This window comes from Rattus rattus, chromosome 13, assembly GCF_011064425.1.
Source record: "Rattus rattus isolate New Zealand chromosome 13, Rrattus_CSIRO_v1, whole genome shotgun sequence".
NCBI classification, from domain to species: domain Eukaryota; kingdom Metazoa; phylum Chordata; class Mammalia; order Rodentia; family Muridae; genus Rattus; species Rattus rattus.
Genome location: NC_046166.1, coordinates 33,595,213 through 33,613,850, shown reverse-complemented (window position 1 = coordinate 33,613,850; position 18,638 = coordinate 33,595,213). Strand labels below are relative to the sequence as shown.

The 18,638-nt window shown below is 39.3% G+C and overlaps 1 pseudogene; it reads left to right on the top strand.

Annotated features, from left to right (window-relative positions):
• The first annotated feature begins 16,919 nt into the window (after window positions 1-16,919).
• On the top strand, window positions 16,920-18,132 carry LOC116915010 (annotated as a pseudogene).
• The last annotated feature ends 506 nt before the right edge of the window (window positions 18,133-18,638 follow it).

Genomic DNA, 18,638 nt, shown 5'->3' with positions numbered 1-18,638 from the left:
AAAAAAAACCCACATGATTATGTCATTAGATGCTGAAAAGTCATTTGACAAAATTCAGTACCCCTTCATGTTAAAAGTCTTGGAAAGATCAGGAATTCAAAGCTCATAACTAGACATAGTAAAAGCAATATACAGCAAATCAGTAGCCAACACCAAACTAAATGGAGAGAAACTTGAAGCAGTCCCATTAAAACCAAGGACTAGATAAGGCTACCAACTCTCTCTCTACCTATTTGTACTCGGAGTCCTAGTCAAAGCAATCAGACAAAAAAATAGTCAAAGGTATACAAATTGGAAAAGAAGAAGTAAAAATATCACTATTTGCAGATGATATTAAAGAATACTTAATTGGCCCCAAAATTCCACCAGAGAAGTCCTAAGCCCGATAAACAACTTCAGCAAAGTGGCTGGATACAAAATTAACTCAAACAAATCAGTAGCCTTCCTCTACTAAGAAATTAGGAAAAATGACACCCTTCATAATAGTCACAAATAATAAAAAATACCTCAGTGTGACTTTAACCATGCAAGTGAAAAATCTGTATGACAAGAACTTCAAGTCTCTGAAGAAAGCAATTGAAGAAGATCTCAAAAGGTGTAAAGATCTCTCATGCTTATGGATTGGCAGGATTAATATTGTGAAAACAGCCATCTTGCCAAAAGCCATCTACAGATTCAATGCAATCCACATGAAAATCCCAATGCAATTCTTCACAGACATGGAAAGAGCAATTATAACATTAATCTGGAAAGGCAGAAAACTGAGAATAGCAAAAATAATTCTTAACAATAAAAGAATGGCTGAACTGCAAAGTTTCTGTAAGGCAAAGGACACTGTCATTAGGACAAAATGGCAAGCAACCAACAGATTGGGAAAAGATCTTTACTAATCCTGTATCCGTTAGAGGGCTAACTCGCAAAATGTACAAAGAACTCAAGAAGTTAGACTTCAGAGAGCCAAATAACCCTATTAAAAATGGGGTATAGAGTTAAACAAAGAATTCTCAGCTGAGGAATATCAAATGGCTGAGAAGTACCTAAAGAAATGCTCAAAATCCTTAGTCATCAGGGAAATGCAAATCAAAACAACCCTGAGTTTACACCTCACACCAGTCAGAATGGCTAAGATCAAAAGCTAAGGTAACAACAAATGCTGGTGAGGATGTAGAGAAAGAGGAACATTCTTCCATTGTTGCTGGGATTGCAAACTGGTACAATCACTCTGGAAATCAGTTTCCTCAGAAAATTGTACTACCTGAGGACCCAGCTCTACCTCTCCTGGGCATATACCCAAAAGATACTCCAACATACAACAAAGATACATGCTTCACTATGTTCATAACAGCCTTATTTATAATAGCCAGAAGCTGGAAAGATGTCCCTCAACAGAGGATACAGAAAATGTGGTACCTCTACACAATGGAGTACTACTCAGCAATCAAAAACAATGACTCATGAGATTCATAGGCAAATGGATGGAACTAGAAAATATCATCATGAGTGAGGTAACCCAATCACAGAAGAACACACATGATATGCACTCATTGATAAGTGGATATTAGCCCAAAATTCACAACAGAGGAAACTCAAATGACTGAGAAGCACCTAAAAATGTTCAAAGTCCTAAGAGAAATGCAAATCAAAACAACCCTGAGATTCTACCTTACACCAGTCAGAATGGCTAACATCAAAATCTCAAGTGACAACACATATTGGCAAAGATGTAGAGACAGAAGAACACTCCTCCATTGCTGGCAGAATTGCAAACTGGTACAACCACTCTGGAAATCAATCTGGAGGTTACTCAGAAAATTGGAAGTAGATCTACCTAAGGACCCAGAAGTACCACTCTTGGGAATATGCCCAAAAGATTTCCCTACCATGCCACAGGGGCATGTGTTCCATGATGTTCATAGTGGCCTTATTTGTGATAGCCAGAAGCTAGAAACAACCCAGATGTCCCATGACAGAAGAATGGATACAGAAAATGTGGTTCATTTACACAATACTGCTCAGCTATTAACAACGAGGACATCCTGAGTTTTACAAGCCAGTGATGGAACTAGAAAGTATCATCCTGAGTGAGGTAACTCAGTCCCAAAAGGGCATGCATGACATGCTCTGATCAATAAGTGGATATTAACCAAAAAAAAAGGTACAGAATACCCAAGATACAGTCCACAGAACTACAAAAGGTCAACAAGCTGAAGGGCCCAAGTGAGGACACCTCAATGCCACGACAAAGGAGGATGCAGGAAAGGATAGAGGACAGAAAACAGATGGGGGGTAGGGAAAGAAAGTAACATGATCTGGTATTGGGTTGGGGACTGAAGCTAGCAGAAAGAATGGAAAAGGTTGACCTTGGGAGGACAGAGGTTGGGAGGATGCTTTAGAATGTACCAGAGACCTGGGAAGTAAGAGACCCTCCAAACACAAAGCTGGGGACCTTAGGGAAAATGCCCTACAATGGAGAGGGGAAACTATTTGAACCTACCTCGCAGAAAGACAGGGCATCAAGTGAGGGATGGGGTTGCTATACCACAGTCAAAACTCTGATCCATAATTTTTCTTGTCAGAAAGAAATGCGGGAATGGAAATGGAGAAGTCCCTGAGGAAAAGAAGGTCCAGTAACAGGCCCAAAGTTGGATCCAGCTCAAGGGGTGGCCCCAAGGCCTGAAACTATTTCTGAGGCTATGTGGTGTGCACAAAAAGGGACCTATCTTGTATGCCCTCCAAAAGATCCAACAAAGAGCTGAAAGAGTCAGATGCACCCAACAAATGAACAGAAGCTGCTGACCCCTCTGGTTGAATTAGGGAAAAGCTGGAGGAAGCTGAGAAGAGCAACCTTGTAGGAGGACCAGCAGTCACAATTAACCTGGATCCCCAAGATCTCTCAGACACTGAACCACAAACCAGACAACAGACGACAGCTGTGATGAGGCCCCAACACCTATGCAGCAGCGGACTCCCGGGTCTGGGTTCATTCAGAGAAGACACACCTAACCTTTAGGAGACTGGAGCCTCCAGGAAGTTGTGAGGCCTAGTGGGGTGGTTGGGCTGGGGACATCCTTATGGACCCTAGGAGTGGAGTGGGGAGGAGGTATGGGATGTGGAACAGTCAGGGGGTGGACCAGGAGGGGAATAAAATTTGGAGTGTAAAAATAAATAAATAAAATTTTTAAAAAAGTAATGTCTGGAAAAAAGCTATCAAATGACAGGTGGAACAGTGGGTTTTGGTATAGAAAACATACTATTACTGTAATTTCAGAGATCAGATTCAATTATTCTATTAAAACTAACATTTGTATGTTTGGTACGGTTCTAAAGACTTTTAAAGCTACCTAAAAAGTAATGCTTACACAGTTTTCTAATTTCCTTCTCTATATCTATGTATATCTATGTACATTTCAGCCAAAACAACATATTGCAACTGATTAAATACAGAAGCACATTGGCCAGAACATCTGTTTCCAATTAAATCATACATTAGCGATATTTTCACATTATAAAGTCATACCATCCTTCTCATATTTTTATTGCTTTTGAAAACATGTTTTCCCACAAAACATTTTGTTTATATTAGCATGCAATGCATTTAATGCTTTAGTTTATAAATTAGTTAACATATAAAATATATTTTAAATTTGGCATTTTTTAACTTTTAAGGGGTTTTTGTAACTCTACTTGTTACGATTTTCTTACTTTAACTCGTGAGATAAATATAGATGTACTCCTGTAGAAGCAGCACTGCACTGGGGACAGACAGTCAGTGACTTTCAATTTCTCATGAGGTACTGAGTTTTAAGACTGCTGGTCAGTGTGGTGAGCTCATGAGCTTTGAGATCACGAAGATATGGCTTATATCTTTGTTCAGATTATTTCCTAGACAAGACATGTTGGTCAATCATTGGACTAATAACCTTGGTTAAGTTACTGGTATGTCTACAAAGGAACTAGCACATTTGTAAAATATAAATGATCACTAGTAAATGTTCATAATTATAATTTTTCCAGAGCCCCATTTAGATTATAGCTATGAGTAAAAGTTCATCTTGTTACTTACAAAAGATAATATATTCCATCAGAGCAATAATTTCTCCTGTTATAAATGACAAGTGTCTGTGATTCCAAACTTCTGTATTATGTTTTATGAAAACACACAGACCATATAGGTTCATAGACACTGGTGAAGTGAATAGATTGCAATTAGAGAAACTGGGAAACAAGTTTCCCGGTGTTGGGATATGACCTAGCAGTGCCCTCCTAGTCATTCGCCTCAGAGGTCAGAAGGCAAGTCATCAGGCTTCAGGTAGTAGAGGGAGACTAGTCACCGCGAGTCCTAGAAGAGGGAACAATCTTTGTTCTGTCATCTGTGTAACATATTCAGGCTCTGGTCATGTCTTCTGTGTGTGTGTGTGTGTGTGTGTGTGTGTGTGTGTGTGTGTGTGTGTGTGTGTGACTCTGCTTATGAGTTAGAGTTTCTGATTACGGGTAATGCACCATTCCGCTACTCTTACACTCAAATGCTTTATAGTTTGGAAGCATGTTGGAAGGGAGCATTATGCTTTTCAAAACATTATTTGAGGTGATTTTTTTCCTATTTCCTTATTACTAGTATTTCCATATTACAGATGTATTACAAATTCTGAGTGGTTGTTGTACATAGTCACAATGTCATAGCATCAATTAAAAACATAAAAATGTGGATTCTTTTCTTATCTTAAATATGTTAATAACAATGAGGGTAGCAAGTCACTTTTGGTTGTAAATAGAAATATGGCCCTGTGGAGGTGGCTCATGCCATTAATCCCAGCACTAAGAAGGCAGAGGCAGGCACATCTGTTAATTCAGTGACAGCATGGTCTAAACAGATAGTTCCAGATGGCCAGAGCTACACAGAAAAGCTTGTCTTGAAAAATCAGAAAAGGAAGGGGAGAAAGAGGAGAAAGAGGAGGGGGAGAAAGAGGAAGAAGAGGAAGGCAAGGAGGAAGAGGGGGCAGAAATTTCACCTTGAGTTTACACCCTGCTTCTAATAAACACCATGAATTAGAAACTTATTAATAAGTAACACAGGGAATTCATCACTTTTACTCTCCCAAAAAATCTCCCTCTCTTAGTAAGCCAAGATATGTTATGCATTTGTCAATAAGAAACAGCCTCTGGCATACATACTTTAAGTATAGTTTAGCAGTAGATAACAAGAGGCTAAAATAAATAAGATAGATAAAGAAAGATCATAGACAATAACATTAACACATAAGTAGTTTTTAATTGGGAACATTCTGGAAGTCGTTCAGATTCAAGCATATTCTAATGATTTCTCAAATATAGAAAGTGAAGAGAGATGCTTTGTTTTTTTTAACTGAGTGTCTAGTGTTTCATGGAATCTCGGGGAGGAGTTAATCACATTTCATAAGTGTCTAGTGCTGAAACTGTAAATCATTTTTAGACTTCTAGAGATGTGCAAACAAGGCAACAAAATTTCAATTTTTCAACTTTCAACCTAAGCAAAAGAGAGAGACCTGATCTTGACTAGACATCTGTTTGCAATTCTAAAAAGGAATCTCCATAGCGACTTCTCCCTTAAGAGTAAAAGGAAATATTTAGTAATGCTTATCAATCACATTTTTTAAAGGGTAAGGAGGTGTGGGAAACATTTATTCCATGATAAAATTTTCTGACTTATAAGTAAAGTATAATTCAAAAGTTAGGCAAAATAATGTGCTTACCCAGTTTTACAAAAATAAGTGTTTTGATTACTTCACTACCGAATCCTCCCACTTAGGACTATGTGTCCTTTGTGCCCCACCTGCCTCAAGATGAATGCAATCTCCACTCTAATCAGAAAAGCTTCTTGCAGAACATGGCAATTAACAACACAGAAACCCATTAGTCAACATTTAGAGTCTAGGAGACTGTAAAATACTCAGGTCTGAGTGAGACATCCACTTCACACTTACTCTTCCCAAAGCTCAGGGATCATTGCAGGAGAAGTGCCAAAGTTGTTAAAGCCAGAGAGAATAGATAACCACAAAGGATCAGTTCTATACTCATATAAACTCAAAGTTTTTTTTTTGTTTTTGTTTCTCTATTTGTGTTTTTGTTTTTGTTTTTTGACAGCATGTATACGATCTACACAAGGTCAAGGCAGAGAAATCTCAGCATGGAAAGAGAAGTCCAACCCCTAGCTAAGGATCTATTAGCAACTTATGGCTGCTGAGAAAGAGAGAGTCCATTTTGTTTCAGGATAGAGCCTCACAGAGGCTACCCATCCTCCAATTAACTGCCCCTACACCAACCGTATACATACTGACAATGCTGGGTTAAACAACAAAACAAAACATGAAGTTGTGAAGGAACAGAAGGAGACAAAAGGAGGAGTTGGAGCAGAATTAAAAAGGGTAGGGCATGATAAAAGTGCTCTACATGCATGCACAAAATTCTCCAACAATAACAGTTAAGAGGATTCAAATCTGGTGTTGAGTATTAGAAGTTAACTTGTTCCTTTCAGGCAAAACAAAAATTCCCCCCATTTTTTGAAGGTTCATCTCTTTTGTAGCTGGGCCTTCTTTACCACTGTAGATATCTCCTGTTTTACCACTAGCATTACTTCATCTTATTCTTATGTATATGTATGTGTATATGTATATGTATATGTATATGTGTATGAGTATATGTGTGTGTGTAGGTAGGTAGGTAGGTATATATGTGGATGATATATATGTATATGATGTATATGCACATTTTTAAAATTACAACTGCTAGTTGGGTTCTAGATGCCTGTTAGGAATGTTCTTAAGGAGTCATAATTCACATGATTGACTTAAAGGTACCTGAATTTTCAATATGTGGTAATGAGAATTCTCTTCTGATGAATGTTTTCAGTGTACAGGCTGTAGAATTTTCCCTAATTGAGACAGTGCTTATTTTACTGAGGTGTGAACTTACTTACATGTTCTTTAAGTGGCTGAGCATTGTTGCACTTCCTCCTAAAAAATTGATAATGTCCAGTTGCAATTAGGCTCTCAGAGACACTGAGAAATCAGTTTCTGTTTAGATCTCTGCTATATTTTAATATACTATAATGTACTTTTAACATTTAATCTTCTCTAATACACCTTCCCATCCAATGTGTCTCCTGTCCAGCAATTTTAAAATAATGAAGATGAGTTTCTTTAGTATTCTTTCCCACTTACTCATGTCTGCTTCACAATTCACTTCTTTATTTGCATTATTTTTTGAAAAAAGTATGTTTCTTTTTCTAACCCCAAGGAGATATTTATCAGCTCATACCCTTATCTGTCTTCTAATCAAGTCCTAGACTTTTGATATTATTCATTTTGAAATGTATTCATTCGTTTTTTTAAAAAATGTATTTATTTGGACAAAGATAAACTAATACTAACTTATGAGGTAGTTTTTGCTAACTTATGTACTAAGAAATATTTCTATTGTTTATTAGTGACAAAATGAAATATTCCTAACAAGTCATAAAAGGTTTTCTGAGGGAGTCAGAATGGGAATGTAACATTTCCTGTCTGGTGGGTAAAAGCAGATTGCACTTGTCTTTCATGACATGTCTCATCATAAACAATTAGCAATTCTAGCAAAGAATTTCAATTTAATTTGAACAAGCAGTTGCTTTACCCAGAGCTTATGATACAACAGAGAGAAAGCACAGAGGTCTTCTAAACACTGAGTTAGCCTAGAGTTTCCTGAGGAGAAATTTGCATGGGCAAATTATAATAATATTGTGTGCAGATTCTGTTTTTAAAATCTTTAACTTTTCCTATCTTCTATTCTCACAGGGGATTGATATATGCTCTGTTATAGTGGAAGTGTATACAAGTCAGTGGAGGTCCAGAGTCCTCAGATACCCTCTTTCTATTTTACTTTTTATTTGTTTTTACACTCCAGATTTTATTCCCCTCCTGGTCCACCCTCTGACTGTTCAACATCCCATAATCTCATACCTCCCCCAACCCCTAACTCCACGAGGATGTCTCCAGCCCCCACCCCACCAGACCTCTAAATTTCCTGAGGCCTCCAATCTGTTGAGGGGTAGGTGCATCTTCTCTGACTGAACCCAGACCCAGGAGTCCTCTGCTGTATATGTATTATGGGCTTCATCTCAGCTGGTGTATGCTGCCTGGTTGGTGATCCAGTGTTTGAAAGATCTTGGGAGTCCAGGTTAAATGAAAATGACTCTGATAGTCCATCTTACACCAGTCAGAATGACTAAGATCAAAACCTCAGGTGACGACACATGTTAGCAAGGATGTAGAGAGAGAGGAAGACTTCCATTGCTGGTGGGACTGCAAACTGGTACAACCACTTTGGAAATAAATTTGGAGGTTCCTCAGAGAATTCAAAATAGATCTACCTTAAGACCCAGAAATACCACTCTTAGGAATATAACCAAAATGTGCCCCACCATGCCAGAGGGGTATGTATTCCACTATGTTCATAGCAGCCTTATTTGTGATAGCCAGAAGCTGGAAACAACACAGATGTCCCATGACAGAAGAATGAATACAGAAAATATGGTTCATGTGCACACAGCTATTAAGAATGAGGACATCCTGAGTTTTGCAGGCAAATGGATAGAACTAGAAAATACCCTGAGTGAGGTAACTCAGACCCAAAAAGACATGCATGGTATCTTCTCACTAATAAGTGGATATTAGCCAAAAATAAAAGTATAGAATACCCATGGTACAGACCACAGAACTCAAAAAGGTCAACAAGCTGAAGAGCCCAAGTGAGGATGCCTCCGTACCCCTTGAAAGAGAGAAGAAAGCACCCACAAGGGGTGAGGGAGGGACAGGGGAGGAAAAGGAGATTGGGATGGGAGAGAGGGGAATGTGATCTGGTAATGCGTGGGGAAAAAGGGCTGAAACCCTGAGGGCCAGCAGAAAGAATGGAAACAGCGACCTTGGGAAGAGGAGGTTGGGAGGACCGTCCAGAATGTACAGAGATCTAGAAAGTGAGAGACTCATACGTAGGATATCATACAAGTGAGGGTGTGTACAGGATAGAATGAGGCCTGTCATTGGACCAAAAGGAAGGATGAGCAGGAGAAAAGTTTGAGGAAAGAGGAGGAGACTGGACAGGGAAGGACAGGAGACTGGGGAAACGGCACGGAAGCCGTTGAGAGAACATGGAGGCTGATGTGAAGGTTCCATACTGTACAGGATGTTATGAATATTCTTAAGGGATGGATATGTACATGGCTTTGTATGTTTATGTGGACAATTATATCTTATCAATTGAATCAGAGGTTATTGTGTTGTGTCTTCTTTCTTGTGGCAATTTGAGTTGGGAGAGTGTGTGGCAGCAGAGACAGTGGGCCACCACGGGATTGGAATGTGTGCTTCTGGCAAGATATCTAGCAGATATCTTGGGGCACTGCAGTGCTGGATCTAGTGGGGGTAAAAGAAAGCCATTTTTTATAATTTTCCAACAACACTCGTAGGACTCAAAGGGAGGGACCTTAGATGAAATGCCCTACAATGGGGAGAGGAAACTTTTTCACCCCACCACCAGCATCAAGTGAGGGATAGGGTTACTATACCACCATCAAAACTCTGACCCATAATTCTTCCTGTCTGAAAGAAATGCAGGGATGGAAATGTATAAGAGTCTGAGGAAAAGAAGGTCCAGCTACATGCCCAAAAGGGTATCCAGCTCAAGGGGAGGTCCCAAGACCTGACACCACTACTGAGGCTGTGGGGCATTCTCAAAAAGGGACCTATCATGAATGCTCTCCAAATGATCCACCAAGCAGCTGAAAGAGTCAGATTCAGATATGTGCACCAGCCAATGCACAGAAGCTGCTAGCCCCTCTGGTTAAATTAGGGAAAAGCTGGAGGAAGCTGAGAAGGACCAGCTACATTCTTAGAGTGGAGGTGCACAGGAGTCATTTATACCCTGTTTCTGAGAAGGTACACAGGAGCCAAGTCCTATCTCAAACTATTACTCTCTCTTTCTGATCGCAGAACAACACAGTGTTGGTTGACAAAATCAAAGAAACAATTTCAATGTCCTTCTCCAATATAAACTTATTTTTGACACAACAATTTGATATGTTGTTTTCTGTGGTATTTTGATTATTTCTCTGATCTATTAATATTTCCAAGATTCCTTTAATTCCTTTGCCTAAGAAATAGTGCTTTTTTCCATGGTGTTCCAAAGGGTCTACAAGAGAAGCTGGGTATACATGGAGGTGAAGTCTTGGAAACACAAGAAAGAGATTAAAATTTCTCGCAAACAGGAAGGAAGATGTCTGAGTTGAATGGGAATCACCTCCAGTTTTATAGAAGATAGAAAAATAGCAGATGGAAAAATTATTGTATGGGATGATGTTCTGAACTCTGTAAAACAGGACTATAGCCACTTCACCTACAATTTGTTGATGAACTGAAAGTAGCATATAGCCACTTAACTGTATGTCACTTGAAAATAGCTATGGCATAGCAGTAATTTATTTTGAAATACCTCTTTCTACGTAGTCTAATATTATGAGCATGTTAAAGTGAGGCCCTACTTATAACCAGTGACTTCACTCAGAGAATACAGGTCAAAATCCTGTTAAAATACAGGTTTGCTCAAGAGCTGTTGGAAAGTACACTCTAGCAAAGACACTTTTTTAAATTTGTGTTTCTGATTAATATCAAGGCTTTCCTAGTTATGTTAATGGACTTTCAAAAATGAGTTTTTCTGCTTTAGCAAAATTAATAGCTGATTTACCAGCACACTCATAGCTGAATCTTCTTTTGCTGAAAAACAGCATAAATGTGTAGAGCTTTGTAAAATATTTAAGGAAATGCCTACTCTGTGTAACCCAATGTAAGATCTCATTCACCTGTTCAGCCATGGGAAGAGAAATCCAGGCATGTTTGTCAGATGCCTTGGGATCCAGGCACTGGACAGTGAATACAGGAGTACCTGGATTCAGAATCTAAAATATAATGGTCAATTTCCCCTGACGTTTTGTGCAAGATGTTATTATCTCAGTTACAGAGGCAGACAGGTGCCCCTTCATCAAAGACTGCAGAATGAGTCTGAGTTAGCTCACCTTTCCAATTGACGGAATCTAAGTGTGTGAGAATGGTAAAGAAAAGTAAAGATTTGCTTGGATTTTGATGCTTTGTATTTTTGACTGTTTGCACTTACTGTTGATTCTTCTTGATATTAAACTTTTGTTGGTTACTATTCCTATGTTATACATGACTGATTGATATTAGCTTACAACAATTAATTAAATGGTCATCTCTATATGTTACTTGTCAATTATAGGAAAACCTGACCTGATGGATTCAAAGTGGCTAAGATGTGGAGCTTTGGGAGCCTCAATGGTTGTAGTTTGGCTTCATTGTGTTATCCAACAGAGACTCAAGCAAATCACTTGGCAACCTGCTATGTTGTCTACATATTGTTTTGACAATGTCTCTCACTGGTCTGAAAGTTCCCAAGTAGGCTCTGCTGGCTGTTTGGGGAACACTGAAATCTGAGGGTATCAGAGTCCACAGTACTGGAATTACAAGCATGTTCCGCCACCCTTGGCTTTCTTTATGTGAATTCTATTGATCAAACGCAGGTTAGCATGCTTATTAGGTGTGATGGTTTGAATATGCTTGAGCAGTGGGAAGTGGCATTATTAGGAGGTACAGCCTTATTGGAGAAGGTTTAGCCTTATTATTTTTTTCCTTTTTTATTGGATATTTTTATCTACATTTCAAATGCTATCCTCTTTCCCAGTTTCCTATCCATAAACCCCTATCCCATAGCCCCTTCCTCTTCTATGAGTGTGTTCCTCACCCATCCACCCACACCTTCCCGCCTCCCTGCACTGATACTCCCCTACACTGGGGGACCCAACCTTGGCAGGACCAGGGACTTCTCCTCCCATTGGTGCCCAACAAGGTCATCTTCTGCTATATATAGGTCTGTCCATGTCCTCTTTGAATGGTGGTTTATTCCCTGGGAGCTCTGGTTGGTTGGTATTATTGTTCTTATGGGGTTACAACACTTTCAGCTCCTTCAATTCTTTCTCTAACTCCTCCAATAGGAGGACTTCGAGCATCTGACTCCGTGTTTGTCATGCTCTGGCAGAGCCTCTCAGGAGACAGCTATATTGAAGGTGCAGCCTTGTTGGAGGAAGTACAACACTATATAGGTTGGCTTTGAGGCCTCCTACGCTCAGGCTCCACCCAGTGCACAAGAGAGCCTACACTTGACTACCTGCAGAAGAGAGTCTCCTACTAGCTGCCTTCAGGTCAAGATGTAGAGCTCTCAGTCCCTTCAGCATCATGTCTGCCTGTACACTGCCATGCTCCTACCACAGTGATAATGGACTAAACCGCTGAAATTATCAACCAGCCTAAATTAAATGTTTGCCTCTGAAAGAGTTGCCTTGGTCATGGTGTCTATTCATAGCAATGAAACCCTAAGACAGTAAGCAAACACATTAGCAGCTGACCTATGTCTCTCATCATTATTTTGCTGAGGACCAGACATGGGACTCTGAAGGAGTGGTAGGATTCAGTGTACCTGTTTTCTACACTGTTACATGTTTTACAACTTGCTTAAGATAGTATAGATGCAACTGAGTTCTAATGCTTTTTGTCACTGGGAAGCTTGGTGCACCAAACAACAGTGCAGACTCCTGCATTTTAGATGTTAGAACCATTATTTATAATAGCCAGAAGCTGGAAAGAACCCAGATGCCCTTTAACAGAGGAATGGATACAGAAAATGTGGTACATCTACACAATGGAGTGCTACTCAGCTATGAAAAACAATGACTTCATGAAATTCAAAGGCAAATGATGGAACTAGAAAACATCATCCTGAGTAAGGTAACCCAATCACAGAAAAACACACATGGTATGCACTCATTGATAAGTGGATATTAGCCCAAAAGCTTGAATCACCCAAGATACAATACACAGACCACATGAAGCTCAAGAAGAAGGATGACCAATGTGCAGATGCTTCCTTAAAAGAGGGAACAAAAATATTCATAGGAAGGGATATGGAGGCAGAGTTTGGAGCAGTGACTGAAGGAACAGCCATTCAGAGCCTGCTCCACATGTGCCCCATATATATATGTATACAGCTACCAAGACTAGATAAGATTGATGAAGCTAAGACGGGCATGTTGACAGGAACCAGATATAGATGTCTCTTGAGAGACACAGCCAGAGCATGTCAAATACAGAGGCAAATGCTAGCAGCAAACCACTGAACTGAGATTGGGACCCCCGTTAGAGGAATTAGAGAAAAGATTGAAAGAGCTGAAGGGACTTGCAACCCCATAAGAACAACAATGCCAACCAACCAGAGCTTCCAGGGACTAAACCACTACCCAAAGACTATACATGGACTGACCCATGGCTCTCACTGCATATGTAGCAGAGGATGGCTTTGTTGGGCACCAATGAAAGGAGAAGCCTTTTGTCCTGCCAAAGTTAGACCCTCAGTGCAAGAAAATGTCGGAGGGGTCAGTAAGGAGGCATGGATGGGGAGGGGAACACCCTTTTAGATGAAGGGAAGGGGGAGGCGATAGGGGGTTTATGGTCAGGAAACCAAGAAAGGCAATAACATTTGAAATGTAAATAAATAAATATCCAATAAAATATTATTATCACTCAAAAGAAAAAGATCACTTTGTTTCCTTGGTAAGAAAGCTATGAATGGTAGGAAGATAAATTAAGGATAAAATATACATAAATTCAAGTGTGATAGTGACAACTGTACCTCTTCAGAGGGGGATAAAGGGCTAGTATGGGAAGCAGAACTTCCCAATGGCTCCAAAAATTGCCCACCCGTTAAGTACATTTCCTTCTAGTCATGTATAGTCCTTCTAGTCACTAACCCAGATGCTAATATGAAGGGATTAAAAATTGTTACATTAAAATAGACTCTAAAGGAAGGTCTATTGAAGAACCATGCTGACTTTGTCTGTAAATCAGTTGCCTTTTAGATCAGTATAATACTATCAAGGTCTTCAGGTCACAATCAAGAAATTGTGGAAATTTCCTCAATATTAAATGCTAGATTACTCATAACAACTATTTTATAGTCTCCAATATAATATATTCCTTTGGTATTTCTAAGCAAATAAAAAGTTCACCATAGAATAAAATGAATTAATCAGAACTGTGCTATCTTATTTTCACTATAGCCATGGTTATAAAAAATATTACTCCCTAGCTCTTTCAATAATGAGTTGATTCAAAACTATAATTTACTTGGGAAAGTCTAATGTTACATTTAATTAAATTATGAGTAAACTAGATAATTATTATTAAAGAATCCCCCATGCATGATTGGAGAATTTCCACAAGCCTCTCGTGTGTGTGTGTGTGTGTGTGTGTGTGTGTGTGTGTGATTGTGCACATCTATGTGTGATGTGTAATATGATTGTGTCTGTTGCCTCATGTGGAAATGTATGTGCATATAGGCAGAGTCCATAGTATGACATATAGGAATCTTCTTTATCACACTCCCTTCTTTGCTTGAGACAAGGTTTCTCCTGGACCTTGAGATTGAATAGAATGGCTAGCCTTCAAGCCACAGGGATGCTCCTGTTTCTCTCTCCTTAGCATCAAGATCACAAGTTCATCTGCTACATTCTTGCCAAATGAGCCATCTTCTCAGTCTTGCCACTCCCATTTCTGAACATCTTACAGACAAAACAGTAATTTCCCCCTCCCCTTTCCCAGTCAATCTTTTGAAATATGTCTGTAAATGAACAGCTTTGAGAAATGTAGTTTCTCTTTCTGGGAAAATGGGAAACTTTTCTTATCATTTAGGATAAGGTAGATAAATCATTCTTCCAGGTTAAAGGTCGAATTTGCTTTTGTGCATTATAAAAAATTTGAGTATGTGTATGTTCTCAGTTGTGCAAAACAAGTGCATCTGTGACACTGCCTGCTGTAATAATAGGTACTATTCCATGGAGTTTGGAAATAAGAAAACCACTCAGACATGCAAGCATGAGTAGGAATATCACTTGCCTTCTAGAGTCTCATGCCCTCTACTAACTTGGTGAAACATGCCAGATAGATGTTTAGCTGAAAATAATATCTTGGACCTTTCAAATGCATTGAGAGTGATTGATGGTGTCTCTTAGGTGTTTCTTAGATTATAAAAAATTTTTGTTGAGAAGCAGCCAATATATTTTCCTTCATGATTTTTACAGTTTCTGATGAGATAATTTTTCCACATCAAATTCTGGGTGTACAACTCATTTGAAAAGTTCACATGGATAATTTTGTAACCTTCAAACATCTCAGCAAATACCTTATCTTTTATTTAGTTTACCTAATTTGTTTGGTTGCTGTTTGTTTACTTATGCTTGTGTGCATGCATGTTTGTGGGTAGCCACATGCATGTAGAGGTCAGAGGACAACTATTTAGGAGTTAGTTCTTCCTATCCACAATGTAGTTCCTGAGGTCGGAACTGAGGTTGTCAGGTTTGGCAGCTAATACCGTTACTGTCTGAGCCATTCTACTGACACCAAACTATTTTCTCCCTCATGTTGGCTGAGGTGTTTGATTTTCCCTACCACTCCCATTTTTAACCTTTGCTGTTCTTCTACAAATAAACAGTCAATGAGATCATCCAATTGGTATCAAATGTCTTTAGATGATAAGAACTATCAAGAGATTCTAGAAACTTCCCCAGTATTAATCACTAGATTAATTTTAACAACCATGTGGAAAAATAAAAAGCATAATAATCAAAGAATGTACACTGCTCATTCACAAATACTTGCCAAAGTTTTGAGGTGAAAAAATACTTTTGCACTACTTACCTTTATGGCTAACTATAGAGATAAAAATGTTCTCCTTAGTTTTCTTTTTGAAATGCCTGAGTTCTTTGGTAAGGCACTACTAATTATTTTCCCAATACTTACAGTCAGAAAGTAATTCCAGACTTAAGGAAAGTGAGAAGTCTGAAACTGCCTTTTAAGTATTTGTTCAGTTCAGCAACAATATCTTGAATGAATCCTTTGAAATTTCTATACTCATCCAAAGAACCTTGAAAAAGAACTAGAATCTGATAATTTGGTGACTCTATAGCAAGAATCACTTTGCCCCTCCACTTAATAGGGTAATAAGTGGGTTAAACATGTATGTACATGGTTAGGCTTCCTCCAGATCTAGTTAAAAAGCTGAAATGTGCTTGAAATATCTGATCTACACTCAGGCTGGCAATAAAAATAGCTGACCGAAAGTTTTGTTTTGTTTAGCATCAGTCAGACTTCAAGCTTGCTTAGTGTTGGCTCCTCTGGCATCTCCAAAGTGTAGCAGTTTATGAGTAATTTTGAAGGATAGGAAAATTGTAAAACATTTCAAAGCTTTGGCTAATATGTAAAACAAACTAACAGTTCAGTATAATTTATGGGTCATTTGTGAAGTTAACTAGTTTTTGAGTTTTGTTTGTTTGCTTTGGGCTTGGTTTCTGTGTTTTACTGGAGGATATTTTTAAGATGATAGTATTCAGAAAGAGAGACATCGAGGAGACAAAGATAGTGACATAGAGACACAAAGACAATGAGGATTAACTTTGTGGAAACCAAGCGTTCGCAACTTCTCAATTCACAAGAGTCCTTTGATCCTCCACAGATACATGCCCATTGTTTTGGAGGATTTCTTGAGAAGATGAATTATGTCTGCAGAAACACAGGGTTCTGCCTTGACTCTGCATTTAACAATATACATCCCTACCACCATTGATATTTGTCAATGATGGTGTACATTGTGACTCCCTATGAATCTTGTGATAAAGCCATACTTTCTCTTACATTTTTACCAATCCATAGAAGACTCCAAGTGAAACAGAACTGCTCAAAATACTGAAAGTGATATTGGGAAGAGCAGAAGGCAAGTAGAGAGAAGGTTTGCGTATGGACAGGATTTGGATTCATGTTTTGCCAGTGAATCAGGGAAGGATCACCCCAGTGCCTGGATCTCAGGAGGCCCTTTCTTGTTCATTTACTCTCAGCTGAGTCTGGAGAGGCAGGAGTTTTGCATTAAGCATATTCTTGAAGACAAGAATGTATTCTTCAAACAATGAAGTTACATTTCGATGAAGAAGAGAGAAAGGTGCCCCAGTGCTGCCCAAAAGCCAGAGAAGAAAGAGGGGTGTCTTTCTGTGCTGACACACTTGAAGGAATACCCTAACTCAAATGAAGAAGAGCAACCCAGACCTCATGAGTGAAACCCTCTTGTGCCAGTTGAGCTCATATGCTAAAACAGAGCTGAGCTTGCAGACTCCAAAAGAGTAGCTGAAGTGAAGCAAGCTCCCTAGATACTGGATGAAGACAGCTGGAGTGATGGGGACAAAGAACCCATTACTGTGAATGAGACATGGAGTGGTGACCCTGACAATGAAGCTGGTAGCATAGACAGTGATCAAGAAGATCCTCTAAAACATGCTGGTATCCATACAGCTGAAGAAACGGCTCTTATTATGAGAGAAAAGCTAATTTGTTTGCAATCTTTGTACATTGATCAGTTTAAATGTCTACAACACTTGCTCAAAGAGAAGAAGTGTTGTTATTTGCATAATCGGAAAGTGGAACATGAAGCTTTAGGTAGGAGTCTCCTGACTGGCCCTGAGGGACTTTTGGCCAAAGAGACAGAGAAAATTTAAAGTGACTAAAATATCTTAGGCAATACAGTCAGCACTATGGAGTAGGAGCCTTATTACACAGGCAGTCGAAGGAACTCAGAACGCTGGCCACAGGTGGGTCTGCTCAACTGCCTCATACCACTCATTCCAGTCAGAGGTGCTTAGCCTTTGTGGATGATGTTTGCTGCTCCAACCAGTCTCTTCTGATGACTAGACACTGCCTTGCTCATATCTGTCAGGATACAAATCAGGTTCTCTTTAAATACTGCCAGAGATTTGGAAGCCCCAGACAGATGCAGATGGCTGGGATGGGTGCAGATTCCAGGGACCTTGAAATGCAGAGAAAGCCTGTGCACCATTCCCTCAACTTTGATTGGTTACTGCAAATGGAAAACCAGAACACACTTCTATCAGTTGACAGTTCATGTGGGAATTGTTTCCCTTTGGATTTGAACTTTCCATTCTTCAGAAAAGCATATCTCTGATCATCTCTCCCTGAACAGGGAGAGCTCAGACTAAATTGTTTCTTTCAGGACTTTAGAGTGCTATAGACAAACATAATCCAAGTTTGTGCAGCATGGATATTTAGTATTTAAGTTTTGGGATTTTTTTGCAAGGAAGAACATGAGGTGGCCCCTGCCTATGGGATGTAATGCATTTTGGAGACTGTGCCTTAGGGAAGAGACATTTCTATAATGGGACTTTATAGGTCACAGACAGAAATCCACATGCATGTCTAGGCCAAGTTGTGGTCAAGAATGGTGCTCTCCAGGTGGGGCTGTTGGTGTCTGGCTAGCTGTATCTAAAACCTGTATTGAAGCCTTTCCTCTGCTTCACATACTTGGGCAATATAAACCCCTTTTCCTAGTGAGCTGTGACTGAGAAAAGCAGCTCATAGGTCTGGGCTCTCCTTAATTCTTCTTGCTTTTAACTAATGCATATTTCTGTGGTGGATCCTCTATGTAAAATATAGTGAAATTACTGTATATAG